General features: G+C 38.3%; 1 protein-coding gene across 3 annotated transcripts in view; it reads right to left on the bottom strand.

Moving 5' to 3' along the window:
- The window catches only part of slc20a2 (solute carrier family 20 member 2), a 76,802-nt gene that overhangs the window by 51,444 nt on the left and 11,362 nt on the right, over positions 1–13,996 (bottom strand). Inside the window, exon 2 of one of the 3 annotated variants that reach the window (XM_041788346.1) lies at positions 13,376–13,434. The exons of the other annotated variants lie outside the window; for them this stretch is intronic. The gene's annotated coding sequence lies outside the window, so the exon portion shown is untranslated. The remainder of the gene's footprint in view (positions 1–13,375; positions 13,435–13,996) is intronic. 3 annotated transcript variants of the gene reach the window in all.

Here is a 13,996-nt window from a genome sequence, read left to right as displayed (position 1 = left end):
TAACATAAGCAACTAAGAATACTGCATGAGTAAATAGCTTGCACTGAATGCTTTGCGTAGCGTTACACCCTTAAGAAGACATTAAGCAGGCTTTTTGGATTTCCCAACTGAATAAAAACCTCAAATCTGACAAAAATGCTTCGCTAGTTCATTTCTGGGATTAGAAAGCCTAGGACCTGGGGACCTCCAATAACTTGTAATATTACCAGAGGACGTATTTGCATTTAATCCTGTGCAAATCCACCATGGCTGTGTCCTTAATCACACTCTATTCACGATATAAGTCCATATAGTCAAAACGCTATGTTGTAGTGGTATTCAAAATCTGAATGAGCATTGTTATACGTTACATGGTGCACTCACTTACCCTCATGCACCACGGTTTGATGCTTCAACAAGCAGAAAGTGACTGCTTTCATACATGACAGACAAATAAGAGGAGCACAGCAAACCTGAATATAGAGCAGAAAAACATAGAGCAGTTCACGTTTTGAGGTAATAATGATTACAGATATGAGACCATTGTCTGTATGTACAAGCAAATGATACTGCAAAAAATATGTATAATTATTTTGATATAAACTCTTTATCAGTTCATTTTTTGTGGCCATATGTTAAGTATAGTATTATTTTTTTAGTGAAATTTTAACATTATTTTTGCCGTTGTCATGGATATCAAAAGGGCCATCGTTACCATGTTTTAACTGTGAGATGTCATCGCTGGAGTAGTCCCAAGACAGTCTGGCTACGGACCATACATCTCTTCTGACGGCCACTCTCAACATTCATCTGAGACACCGTATATCTCAGAATTGTAATACACACTAAAATTCATGCATTAAAACTGGATTAAACTTCCATTTAGGGTAAATGTTATCTTACCTTAAGTCAAAATCTGATCTGCAAAACCTGATTGTCAAATGTCTAATAAAGCCAAGTAAACAGTCTTCTTGTGGGAAAAAAGCTCGTCCTCCATGAAAACATTCTAACGCAACAAGCATCGATTATGCAGCTCTGTTAGCTGTGTTAGCTATGTAGTGACAGAGCTAAAGCTCAGGTTGCTAAGCTAACATTGCTAACATAGCCAAATCTAAGCTCCCAAGTAGCTATGTAAGCTAGATCCGTTATCTATATTAGCTTTAGCTATGTTTGCTAAAGCTGACGTTACTACCCTGGCTTATGTAGTAATGATAATTACATAGCTAGCATAGATACAGTGCTTAACAAATTTATTAGACCATCTGTCATATTTGTCTCAAAGACCATCCAGCATTATGAAGTGCTTTAATGCGGACTCTTTCATTTTCAGTGAGCTCTCCACATTTTACCATTTTGAACAGGAATGAGGGATTTCAAACTGAATTCACCCAATTTGAGCAGGCTCACTGGGCTTCTCTGAGAAGTCAGAAATTAATGAAGTATAACATCTAACCACTAAAACTCATTTTTCTGTTCAGGAATGCAAGTAAATAACTATAATTTGACGTATTAATAAAGAAATAATAATGTGCTTTACTATTTTTTCATTTTTTTTGTAAATCAGTTATTATGAAAATTCATGGATAACAATAATGATTATATTTTAGCATTAAGAATATCATTTGGGTTAAAGAGCTTCTACATATTGGTGTATTAACCACTGCAGAAACATAAAAAAGGATTTTGGTAATTACCAATGCTGTTAATTTAGGGCAGCTGTGGCATAAACCTTACTTTGGTCAGGGTTAGGGTGGTCTAATAAATTTGTTAAGCACTGTGTGTTAGCTGTAGCTAAAGCTAACAAAGCTAAAGTGAGCCACCAGTTGTGTTACTACTTCTTAGATGGCTCTATAATTGGTTTTCTATTTTATTAATGAAATATTGCTTAGTCTGTAATATTTGCAATGTGGTTATTTCATGAATGTAACTGCCAGACATTTTTTTGTTATGAATAAAGGTAAATTAAAAAATAATCCAAACTGAAAAAATGTTGTACTGGCAAATTACAGCACTTCCTCTGTAAGATATACTATGTCTCTGGTGAACTGTCTGTAAGAGCGGCTTTCAGAGATGTTAATCTTTTTTTTTAATTGTCCTGATGAGTGCACCTCATTCCAGGGTACACTACTGTAGATATAATTATGGGTGGTATTTTCAGTGATTTGGCAGACAGAGTAAAAGATGACGTTCATACATTTTAATCTCTGAATCACATGTTCATGCTGGTTTGACAGAATGCATTGAAAGTCAAACCCAGAATTCAAGCAAAGTATCATGAGAGCTAGGAATATAGAAGAAACTGATCATGACCAGCTCACTATAAAGGGAAGAGTGACGAGTGTGTGGTTTTAGACACAACCTATGTCTGAAATTTCTAAAAGTGTAAATTCCTGGGAAAATTATCAACCATGTTTCCATTCATAATAATCAAGTCGCCACTAGCCTCTCAGTATTTTGAGGAGGTAATTTTGTTGTTTAATTTTGTTGATTTGGTTGAAAAAAAAAAGAGTACACTGTTGTACTGAGCATGAGTTGTTATGCACAAGCACCACTTCTTCAACTTATTTTAATATCCGTTTCCTCTAAAGATTAAGTACTTCCTATCATTTCTACTGTCACTTCTGATTTCTTCATACACAGAGGTGGCCAGTTAATCCACAATGTAATTAGCTTTAAGGTTGTAAAGACGGTGAAACAGCTAAAACACTCTGAAAAACTAGTGAAGCTGGCTGGATTTGAAATCAGCACAACAGAGAGTTAACTGTAGGGATCAGCACAGCGTGTTTTTACTGCTGGAGAGCACCTGAATGTAGGAAGATATCTCTTCTTACAATGTTTGAAAAGCAACAAGAGGAAATTTAGAAACTATGAGAAACTATGTTTAACCATCAACCTGATTTGTTACGTTCCTGAATAACCATTTGGTGCAACAACTTGATCAATTCCAGCTGAAAGATTGTTTGCAAAAGAAGGCAATGACTTGCCTGTTAACTTATCAATAAAAGTCCATAATATAGATGGCAGTCAGAACTGAACATCCGAGGCACTCTGATGTAATAAAAATCCTTTATTAAACAGGGATATCTACACGTTTCGACTCCAACGAGTCTTTATCAGGACATAATGAGTAGATAAAAAAAACATGTTTAAGTACAAAAAAGCACCATGTGACTTAATCACGTGACCGAGGTCACCACAGAATAAAAACACAAATCACTGACAGCAGACGTCATGAAGCGCGGAACTTGCATTCCTATAGTACTATAAATAGCTCATAAAAATGAAAGATTTCTGAGTTTGAGAACTAAATATTGATATAGAGGAACTCAAAGGTAGACAGGCAGCAGTAAACAAAAAAATCATCTTGAATCCAGGACCAAGGAGTAAAAATGTTGCTGTTAGCTTCATGCTGCTATGGCTGATATGACTACCTCTGTAGCATGAATCAGTTCATCTTAAAATTATATAGACATGCTGTGTGACCAGCGTTATCTATCACATGTCTGCTGTTTGTGTTACACACTTTGAGCACATGGTGCACACCCACAGATTGTACTCTCTAAAGAAGGAGGGCCTTTATTCTTTGCATTGTGTGGAGAGTTTGCAGATCAAGTTTCCCCTACATGCAGCTTATTTCATTTTTTGTGCTTCTTAAAAATTAGCCTCTCTTTAGAGACATCTGCATATCACTCTAGGCTCTGTAGTCAACACAAGGCTTTCCATTCCTAAAAATCAAAATGATTTCAGTCTGTTTTGGAATATGTCTTACTAGTTGCTCCAGGGAGAGGTGTTTCAGGGACAGCGTTGTTAGAGGCTGTGCGGCATGTGCTACTTTCTTTGTCTTTCAATGCTGTCACAGCATGCTTGCTGCTGAAGAAAACTCATAGTGACAAGTGGTCTGCTGGTGTTCCGGTGATAAAGGGTAGATGAAGGGGAGGGTGGCTTTGACTGGGTCACCTCTAATCTTGTAGGGACAAATCATATCCCAAAGACTTTAAAACTCATTGCCTTAGATCAGGACATTGTTCATTCCACCAGGAGGGGGCACAATTAATCTCAAATCTCCTGCATCTCCACACGTGCCACTAGGCACATGTATTTCCATTGCTGTAGATGCAGCTTCATGTCAAAATGCTGAATGCACTTCTGTTGTCACAGCACGAGGATACCGCCGTCTCTTTTAGTTTGTCTTCCTGTACCTCCAATGTGCAGCAGGCTGCAGTTGCTTTCCTTAAAAAGTACCAGGCTTTTATGACTGCTTCCACTGAAATAACCCACTATTTTAAAATGAATTATTTCATTTTCCCTTAATATGATTCTACCAAAGCTCTTTCTGCCCTACAAGACAAAGTTTTATTACAGCAGAGCTGAGTGTGAAGAGATCATTTTATGTCTGCAGAGAGATAAACTCTCCAATTTAACTTTCAATTTACCTCTCTAGCGCTGAACAGAAGAGCTTAAGGAGCCAGATAAAGGAGAAACAGAATAAGCAAAGAGTTACAGAAGTAAACAAATGTCTTCAATGACAAAGGATAAAAAAAAATCTACAATACTGTAATTTTTCACATCAATATATCAGCAAACAAACAACTATTACTGGCTATTTTTATAACATGCGAGTGTCCAAAGCATTTAAGAAAATGAGTTTATGCCAAATACAATCAGATAAGATCAGTAAGTTCAGAGAGACGTTCTTTATGAAAAAAAAAAACATTAAAAAAAAACATGCTACAACATGTCCATAAGGAAATGCATATCAGGACAAAAAGGATGCCAAACAGGAAAACCAGACATATTACAAGAACTGAAATTTGAACACAAGCTGAACCGCAGCAGAACAATGCTGCATATCCAGTCACTGCAACAGTGTTTACAGGTTGCGAAAGTAGAGCAGCTTGTTTGTCATACAGAGAGACCAGAGGAAGATGAGTTTTACTAATGCATCATCATTTATAGTAATGATACACCATAGAAAAATGTCATTCTTTTTTAAAATATTTTTTAAAACATCTCTGTTGCATTTTTAACATAATCTAGTGTGTCTGCCTTTACCAGAATCCTTATTCTTATTTATCTGCATAACTGGCAACTTAACAATAACATCAATGTACAACAGCACAGTTCACATTGTCTTGACAACTACAAAAACCTCAAGCTGACTTGGTCAGAGGCTCAGTCCCATACTGAACTTTTGCCACTACCCCTTGTTTTCAAATGCCCCCTTGGCCCTTAAAAACAGTTACAGGTGGTAGTAGTGGAATCTCCCTACAAAATGGGAACCAAGTTCAAGTTACTGATATATTATCAATAGTCTTTAACAGCATTTACATAAAACAGATGCAACAACAATAAAGGCACAAATATTTACCAAATCCGAGTCAGGTCCCCTCTTCTGTGGACACAGGCGACTCATTCCTCACCAAACCACATGAAATTGCAAATTATTTAAATAATTTTTTTGTGAATAAAGTAGAAAACTAATAGAAGAAATGTAAGTTTATGTCCCTCATGAGTTAAGAATAGCACAATTCATCAAACGTAACAACTTCCTCAAATTTGAATTAAATTTAGTCAATGTAAAACAAGTTGAACAACTTGTACTAACCATAAACTGACAAACCAGGAGGCAGGGACAGTCTAGATGGAAAACTTTTAAAACTGGTAGCTGGGTGTCTGGCTGGACCAGTTTGCCACATCTTAACACCAGTATCACTAATTGTGTTTTTCCCTCTGCATGGAAAGAGGCATAAGTTATCCCTTTCCAAAAAACTTAGCTGAAAAATTTAGGGGTAAAAACTGCAGACCAGTAAGTCTGCTGCCAATTCTCAGTAAACTGCTTGAAAAGACAGTTTGTGAACAAATACAGCCTTTTTTAAAGCAAATTAAGTTAACTACAGACTACCAACAAGCTTATCAAGAAGGCCTTTCTACTGGAACCACTCTAACGCAGATGACAGATGACTGCCTTCAGTATATTGACAATAATTACCTAGTTGGAGCAGTGTTGCTTGATTTCTGCATGTGATGTTCTGGATCATGAATTGTTATTACACAAATTGAAATGTTACAAATTTACACCAAAGACAGTAAACTGGTTTAAAAGTTATTTGTGTAATAGAAAGCAGTATGTATTTTATAATGGTAGCTTTTCAAATATGAAACAGTTGCAGTGTGGTGTACCACAGGGGAGCTGCCTGGGGCCACTACTTTTCTCTATATTCACCAATGACCTTCCTCTTGTTTTAAATGAAGCTAGAGTGGTTATGTACACAGATGATACAACCCCTTTATCTACCAGCAAAATCAGTTAAGGATTTGTCGAGTGCTTTAAACAAAGAACTACAAGTGGTTGTTAATTGGTTATGGCGTAATAAGCTTGTTGTCAGTTTGTCCGAAACAAAGAGTATTATGTTTGGATCAAATTTTTAATTAAAAGACAAACCACAGTTGAACCTATCCATTAAAGATGTGTCCACTGAACAAGTTGAAGAAGTCAAACTCCTTGGTGTGATATCAGACAGCAGACTGAAGTGGTCAAAGCAGACTGAGAAAACTGTTGAAGTCATGGGGAGAAGTCTGGCAGTTATAAAAAGATGTACTAAATTTCTACCTCAGTACTGCATCTCCAGAGTTATACAAACATTAGTACTCACTCATTTGGACTACGGTCCAGCTGTGTGGTAGAGCGCATCAAACACAGACTTAGAAAAAGTACAACTAGTCCAGAATATAGCTGCAAGGCTAGCACATAACTGTGATAGAAGAGCTAACATCCAAAAAATGCACATGACATTAGGTTGGCCATTGATGAATGAGAGGATTATTGTTTCTCTGCTTTCCTTTTTCATGAATATTTTATTGTATAAAATGCCAAATTTTTTGTTTAATCAATTGCTGTTTGGCTGAAATTGTCATGATTTCAACACAAGGCATGCATCCAATGGATATTTCACACTTCCACTCACAATTACCAACTCATGACAGTGTACTGTCATGTTTAGAGGTATGAAAATATGGAATAGTCTTCCATCTGACATCACAATGTTAACTAGTAAATGTGTTTAAAAAGAGGTTAAACCAGTATCTTGAGACCCAGACGCCACTGAAATAGGCTTAATCGGATTCCAAATGGTTGATTACAATTTTAGAATCTTTTGGGTTATCATTGTGTGACACTGTGTCATTGTGAAGTTACTGTTTTTACTGTTGTAAGAAGAAACAGAACACTTAGATGACATTGTGACAACATTCAATACATGCCAATGTGAGATTACCTTTTTGATTGATAGTAGATTCATCTTGGCCATATTGGTGTCTATTGTAATTGCAATTGTATTGTCATCATTATTCTTGTTTTTATTATCATTTTAACATTTTGTATATTTTTCCTGTTTGGACTATTATCATTGTAATCTACATGAATGTTTAGTGTCTTTCTTTGTGGACCCCAGGAAGAGTAGTTGCTACTTAGGTAGAGGCAAATGGGGATTCAAATAAATAAATAAATAAATACTACAAGCCATTTCTCAAAATGTTTGTTATAAATCCTATGGACCTTAATAAAATGCATTAAATTAAGATATTAGGTTGTCATCTTAAATTTTAAATCCTATTTACTTAGAAACTACTTAATGTTTGAACATGACTTAAGCAGACATTTTGCTGATGATTTGGAAGAGATTTCCCATAATATTTGGTATGGAGTGTGCCTCCAGAAAATCTCAGTTTAAAGGGCCATGTACCCCTAGCAACTTCACCCTACCCCTCCATTCCTACAAGAGTCGGTGCATCTATGAGTGCACCAAACATAGTGGAAGGGCTAAGTGGAAGGGGCAAGGGATGTATGTGGGATTGAGCCACAGCTTAGGGCATTCAAGCTATTAACAGGGTATTCCTGCATATCAAATAAACCGGCCGCTTCCAGCAAATTTGTGCAGCCTCCAGCTCTCAAAGCTCTGACAACATGAAAACTTGTCTGACGAGCACTGCACTAAGAAGTTGTCATTTTTTAACTGAAATTGTGGTATTACAAAGATGTGTTTGCGCTGCATCAGCAACACTACTCCTTGAGTCGCTGCCAAAAATGCCAAAGAGGAAACAAAGATCCGTGGAAGATGCATCACAGATACAATTGTGGCACAGCGCAGGTGAACGCTGCGCTGTGTGTGCATAAGCTAAAGACACACACACACACACACAAACTAGAGGAGAAATAAGTTTTAAGTATACACACAGGGCCTTGTGTGCATTGCTCCCTCAACTTAATACTGTAGGATCAGCGTATGAAAGCACACTGCACCTATATGTGCACATACTTCCACGGTCTCTGTCTGTGTACAGAGTCGTCGCGGTACATTAACACGTGAATATATCTAGTCTATAGAAGTTTATACAACATAATATAAAAGTTTGGAGTTGTACCATGATAAGAATTTGTCGCATTAAAAATAAACTAAAAGCTTAACTGGTGTTAAAATCAAACTAGATAAAGTCAGAAATCCTGGGTGCACCGATCTCATTTAAAAAAAAGGCTGCAGCCCAAAGTTTTACAAGAACATTCAACAACCACAGAGCGATCTTTTCACAAGTTACCTGAAGTAAGAAGTAGATTAATAACTAGTTACAATATAGAGAATCAACTGATCTAAAGCTTCATATTTAAAAATCTTCAACATTACTTTAGTTTCACATCCATCGCGGCTACACCAGGCTGATGTGAGCCTTTAGGCTCTGCTTTGTGTACTTAAAATCAGGTCCAGATAAACGTCAGGAAACTTGACTTGTGGCCAGATATTAATATCCACCAACTAGAAAACAGTATGGATCTCTGTCTAGTCCAAATATCCCTGATTTAAGCAGATGCTAATCTGATTATCTCCTGTTTTACCTGTTCCTCAGAGTAGACTTCCATGTTTTGCAGCCCATAGCCGAGCAGTTGTGTCGTTCGCTGACGTGACGTCAGTGCAGCTCCGTTTTGTTGTGTGTGTAGCTCCACCTTTTTGGGACGGATAGGTGAGATTGGTACCACTATGGAAGGGTGCCAAAAAGTGGAACGGTACGGGTAAGTGTTTTGGGACCCTTTCCAACTTTTGCTCTTTGGAAACGCAAAGAAATGCGTACCGTGCCCTACTTAACTGAACCAGACTGCTTGGTAGAAACAGCCAATTAGGTGCACTAAGGTGGCTGGAAAGGGCAGTCCACTGATGTGGAGCCACAGGCTGAGGTTTATTTTTAAAGTTTGAGGGGTGAGTAGTTTCCTGAGGTAGGCAGGCCATTGATGTAAACGCTAGAATCACAAACTGGGGGATGGACTACATTGACGCTCTAAATGCTGGATGTTTCAGTTCAGTTTAGGAGGAATTACGCCTAAAACAAATATTTGATTTCTTTTTATTTTCAAATGTAGATTCAACATCTTTCTTTGTGTCATATCTATCAGAATATCACTACCTGTCTGCAGAATGTGCAAGAAGGCAAACCCACTCTCTTGGTCCTTCACAAACAGCCTTAAGGCATAAAGCTATCTGTAATTTTATTACACTTCTACTGTGAAATGTTTACCCACACCTTTTGAAGACATTATGATTATGTAAGTTAATAGCTTGAGATGAAAACTGTTCAGTTCAATTGAAGGAAACATGAAAAATGTTCCCTGTCGTATATTTTGCTAGTCACAAACTAACAGAAGTGTTTATGCGTAAAGATCATGTTGACAGGTTTGTCGACCACAGTTCAGACTTGAGGCTGGGTAAGCTTTCTCAGGTTTACCCAGGCAGTGGGGGGTCACTTACCGTGGAGCTATAGAGGGGTTGGAATGTGTGAAACATTATGAAGATGTCAGCGCCCGCTCAGTAAAGGGAACCCTGTAGATTTCCTACGATATTTAATCCTCGTCTCCCATGGTTTACTGGCCTGACATTACCCTATAAAAGCATCTTTGCTCAAGGACAGGACTGCTTTATTTCGTGCACACTCCACTTTTAGTGTTTTCCCTTGGGTTTCCTGTAGTACAGAGGTATTTTTGGTGCCAGTGCATTTTCCAGGCTCTGTTCCAGAATGGTTTTCATTTCTATGTTTGGATTATCGTAGATCTTCAGAGGAACAATTATACAATTTCACATTATTAAATCAGAAACATGCATTAAACCCTTAATCATATCCTCCACTTGATATGAATACAGTGATGAATTCTTCTGTTTGAAGGAAAACAGTTACTCACAATACCTTGTAGAGTGCTTAAAGCTTTATAGAGCATAATGACATAATAAGGTGTAGTTATCATCCATATATTCACCAAGGTATTTCCTCTGCACTGTGCAATTAAATGGCACATAGGAGGAATCAATGCCAGCTCAGTTAACAACATGAAGCTAACAGTAACTGCTTTAACTTCCTTACAACTGGATGAATCATTCTGTTAAATAAAGATACAAACATTCATGTGCCACTTTGCTTAGTACCAAAGTGTAAGATGCCACTATAACTATTAACATTTATTCCTGATTTACGCAGTTAAGTAAGTTTGAAATTCTTTGGGAAGGACTCAGACACTGAGACTCCTCGTAAATAGCATACCTAGGCAGAAACCAAAGACTATGAGAAGGTGAGAAAATGGGGACAGGATGCTTCCAACCTATCAATCATATTAGGCAGAGAGAAAAGAGAAAAAAAGGCTGCTTTTTATTCTGGTAAGTTTAGAATTGCAACCATGCCAGATCTTTGGTTACATTCGAGCATGCATTTGAAGTAGCACATGAGTTTTATTTCTGAATGTTTTATTTGGAGGCAAAATAAACGTTGCACTAGCTAATCTAACCCATTTTAGTGTCAAAATGACTCAACAGCATCACCATCCCCTGATGCCTTGACATCCTGTCAGCTGGCATGACAGATGTGTTTATTTTGAGTCAACCAAAAAATGTGCAAACATGACAGGACAATTGACAGATTGGTGGCACCGACCCGAGAGTCTGCTCTGCTGCTCACAGCACACACCTTTTGTCCCTGCTTATCTTTAACTGAATCATTAACATACCATTGTTCTACCTCGCAGGTCCCTACCATGCAAGGTGGCCTCTGCACAGAAATCACCGGACCATCTGACAAACTGCCCCCACCTCCCAGCCTCACTGCTTTCTGAGGTGTCACGTATCCACCACTAGCTCTTGTTGCTAAAGGCAGGAGAGAGAAGGAATGATTTGGCTAGAAATAGCAGCGTCACATGAGTGTGTGCAGTGGCCAGTCAACCAGCTGCTCATCCTTACATGGAGCCCTGCCCCATCCCAACAATCAAATGCAAATAGGCGGTAACATAATCAACACAACAGCATACACCAGTGTAGACAGGTTGATCATTCTTCTCTGGGGTTTGTCACACCCTTTAACATAATCTAGAAGAAAACTCAGAGAGCACAGTTAGAAAGGACACGTGAGCTCACACCTGTTCAAACATTGAGATTTCTACAAAGTCAGTTAAGTCAAACAGACAAAAGAAACTGAGCAGGTTATGAAAGACACATGCAAGGTTTGTAAGGATAGGCCGGTACAGTCAACCAGGAAAATGTGACTAAAAGAGGTCTAAAGAAACGACTAGTAGTTCCTTTGTTTAGGTGACATGGTTTGGCATTTTTTGTTACATCAGGATCAACAAAATTCTAGAAACAGTTCACTTTAAAAAGTGGTTCATTATGTAGTACTTGTCATCAATAACACCACAGTATTATCGTGTGGCAGTAATACCACACAAGTAGTCTGGCCCAAACATGCCAAGCTTCCTGTCAAGCTACAGTTCACTGACAACAACAGCATTACTAAAACCTTACTGGCAAAACTTTACAAATCTATAAATTTAAATTTTCTAAAGACAGGAAGGAAATTTAAGAAATTTTTTTTCCCAAACACTTGATCTAAAATTAAACAAATAAGGACATCATAATTCTCAGACCATTATTCTGTCATTTCAAAGTAAGGGTTCTTCTTTAGCCTTCAGTCACATGAACACACGGACACTTTGAGGGTGCAGCTACCAGTAAAGACTTCATGGCGCTACAGCACCAGCACTTTACTCTCCCTTCTTCCTAAAAGATATGTTTGTTTACATCACCTGACAACTGCAGAAAAGCAGAGATACTAATTTCAACTGCAAGTGTTTGTCACTGTGAACCCTTCTACAGCACCAGGGGCACTATCTAAATTACTAACATCAGAACAGTCTGAGCCAGAACTAAGCTTGACCAACAGGTTTGTCTACAGTAGAGGAGAATCCTGCCTGGTCAGTGCAACTATCTGTTGTAACCTACAGAGACAACAGAGCGTCTAACAGCACAAGTCTGTTTTGCTCTTCCCAGGGGAGCAAACTTAGCACATAAAGTAAAGGAATGTGTGTTTGGTAGATTATTTCGTTGTTGTCACAATTCTCTGCAAAACATCTTATACCATTGGAGCCTTATTTCCCTTTTATTGGGCCGCATTTGTAAGGAAAGCATTTGTGGGATGAGCAGCAGAGCTGAGTATGTGGGTTGCGCCCCAAAAACTGTACAAAATCTTCTCTGTCAATGCCAAACAGCTTATTTTGCAGTTGCTACTTACTCTTGCTTTGAGAGTCATGTTGAGGCTTGTCATCACTGGAGGCAATCTCAATGCAGAGAGATGTTGAGAGGAGATTCTGCAAACAGTGGCAATCCCATGTCTCCACAGTCTGGGACTAAACTCTATCCTTCAAGATGACAACATTTGCCCCCACAGAGATAGGTTTGTCAGAGACTACATCAGTATTTGGGAGTGGAGAGGTTGTAATGGTCTGCCAGCAGACCTGATGTAACCCCCAGTGAACATTTGTGGCATCAGCTTGGGCGTGCTGTTTGTGACCAACACAACAAGCTGTTTGGCACTGGTAGAGAAGATTCGGCAAAATTTTCATGGGCACAACCCACATACTCACCACTGCTGCTCATCCCAAAATTGCATGTTTCTTACAAATGTGGTACCATTTGAAGGGGAAAGAAACAGGCTTTCAATCGGTATAAGATTTATTGCCAAGAAGCACTGTTACAGCAAAGAAATAATCTACCATACACAAACTTTCATACTTTTGTGCTAAGTTTATGACAAAGGCTTTTTATAGATCCAGATAAACAAAATCTTTTTTTCATCAAAACAATCAAGAACAAAACTGACTAAAACACATGAATATCTCCCTGGACAGCCAACTTCTACAGTACAGCAGTAGGAAGTGGTTCTTCCTGTCAAGGAGACAGTTGCACAAATTTGTGACATCACATGAAAACCATGAATGCTAAGTACCCCATCCAAAGCGTCTGGGCACACGAGCATTTAACCCATCACTTAAATATTGTTTAATGCACAAATATAATGTAATTTTAAGTAGTTTTGTTACTATTCTTGGTGAGGTGTCCATGTCTGTCATCAGGCAGATCCAGCTCGCAAAGGTCCAATCTGAAACAAAGCAGGATAACAAGGCAGTACGACGAGCATGGTTTAGTTTTACTGCAAACTGGTAAACAATGGTGACAACTGGTTTCAGCTATAGTAAAGCAGAAGTTTTTTATGAAAACTGGACCACATTTCTTTCTTTAAAAAGAGCGAAGAGGCATAGGCTACTTAACACTTTTCTTGGTGGAAATTAAGGTTTTGCTTCTCTCCAAAAAGGTTTTGGCAGTTGGGAGAAGAGCAATGATAGCGGCCACTGTGTAGAGTTTACTCTGGAGCTGCACATGCCTACTACTACATCATATGTTTTGATATTCTGATTGGTCCATATTGAAAGAGACAGACAGATCATTCATCCAATCACCCTCAGAGTTTTTCAAAGGTTCTGCCCTTCCCAAACACAGACTATTGCCCCGTTTACACAACGTTTTCTAGTGAAAATGCTTAAGTTTTGTAGCATTTTGGCCGTCTGTTTACACAGCAATGGCGTTTTGGTGCCTTAAAAATGAAACTTTTCAGAAACGGGCTCCAGAGTGGAAGTTCTTCAAAACGCCCCGTCTCTGTCTCC

The sequence above is a fragment of the Cheilinus undulatus genome, linkage group 5, assembly GCF_018320785.1.
Source record: "Cheilinus undulatus linkage group 5, ASM1832078v1, whole genome shotgun sequence".
Taxonomy (NCBI): Eukaryota; Metazoa; Chordata; class Actinopteri; order Labriformes; family Labridae; genus Cheilinus; species Cheilinus undulatus.
The sequence above is the reverse complement of the archived record's forward strand: the minus strand, read 5'-3'. Positions and strand labels throughout refer to the sequence as shown.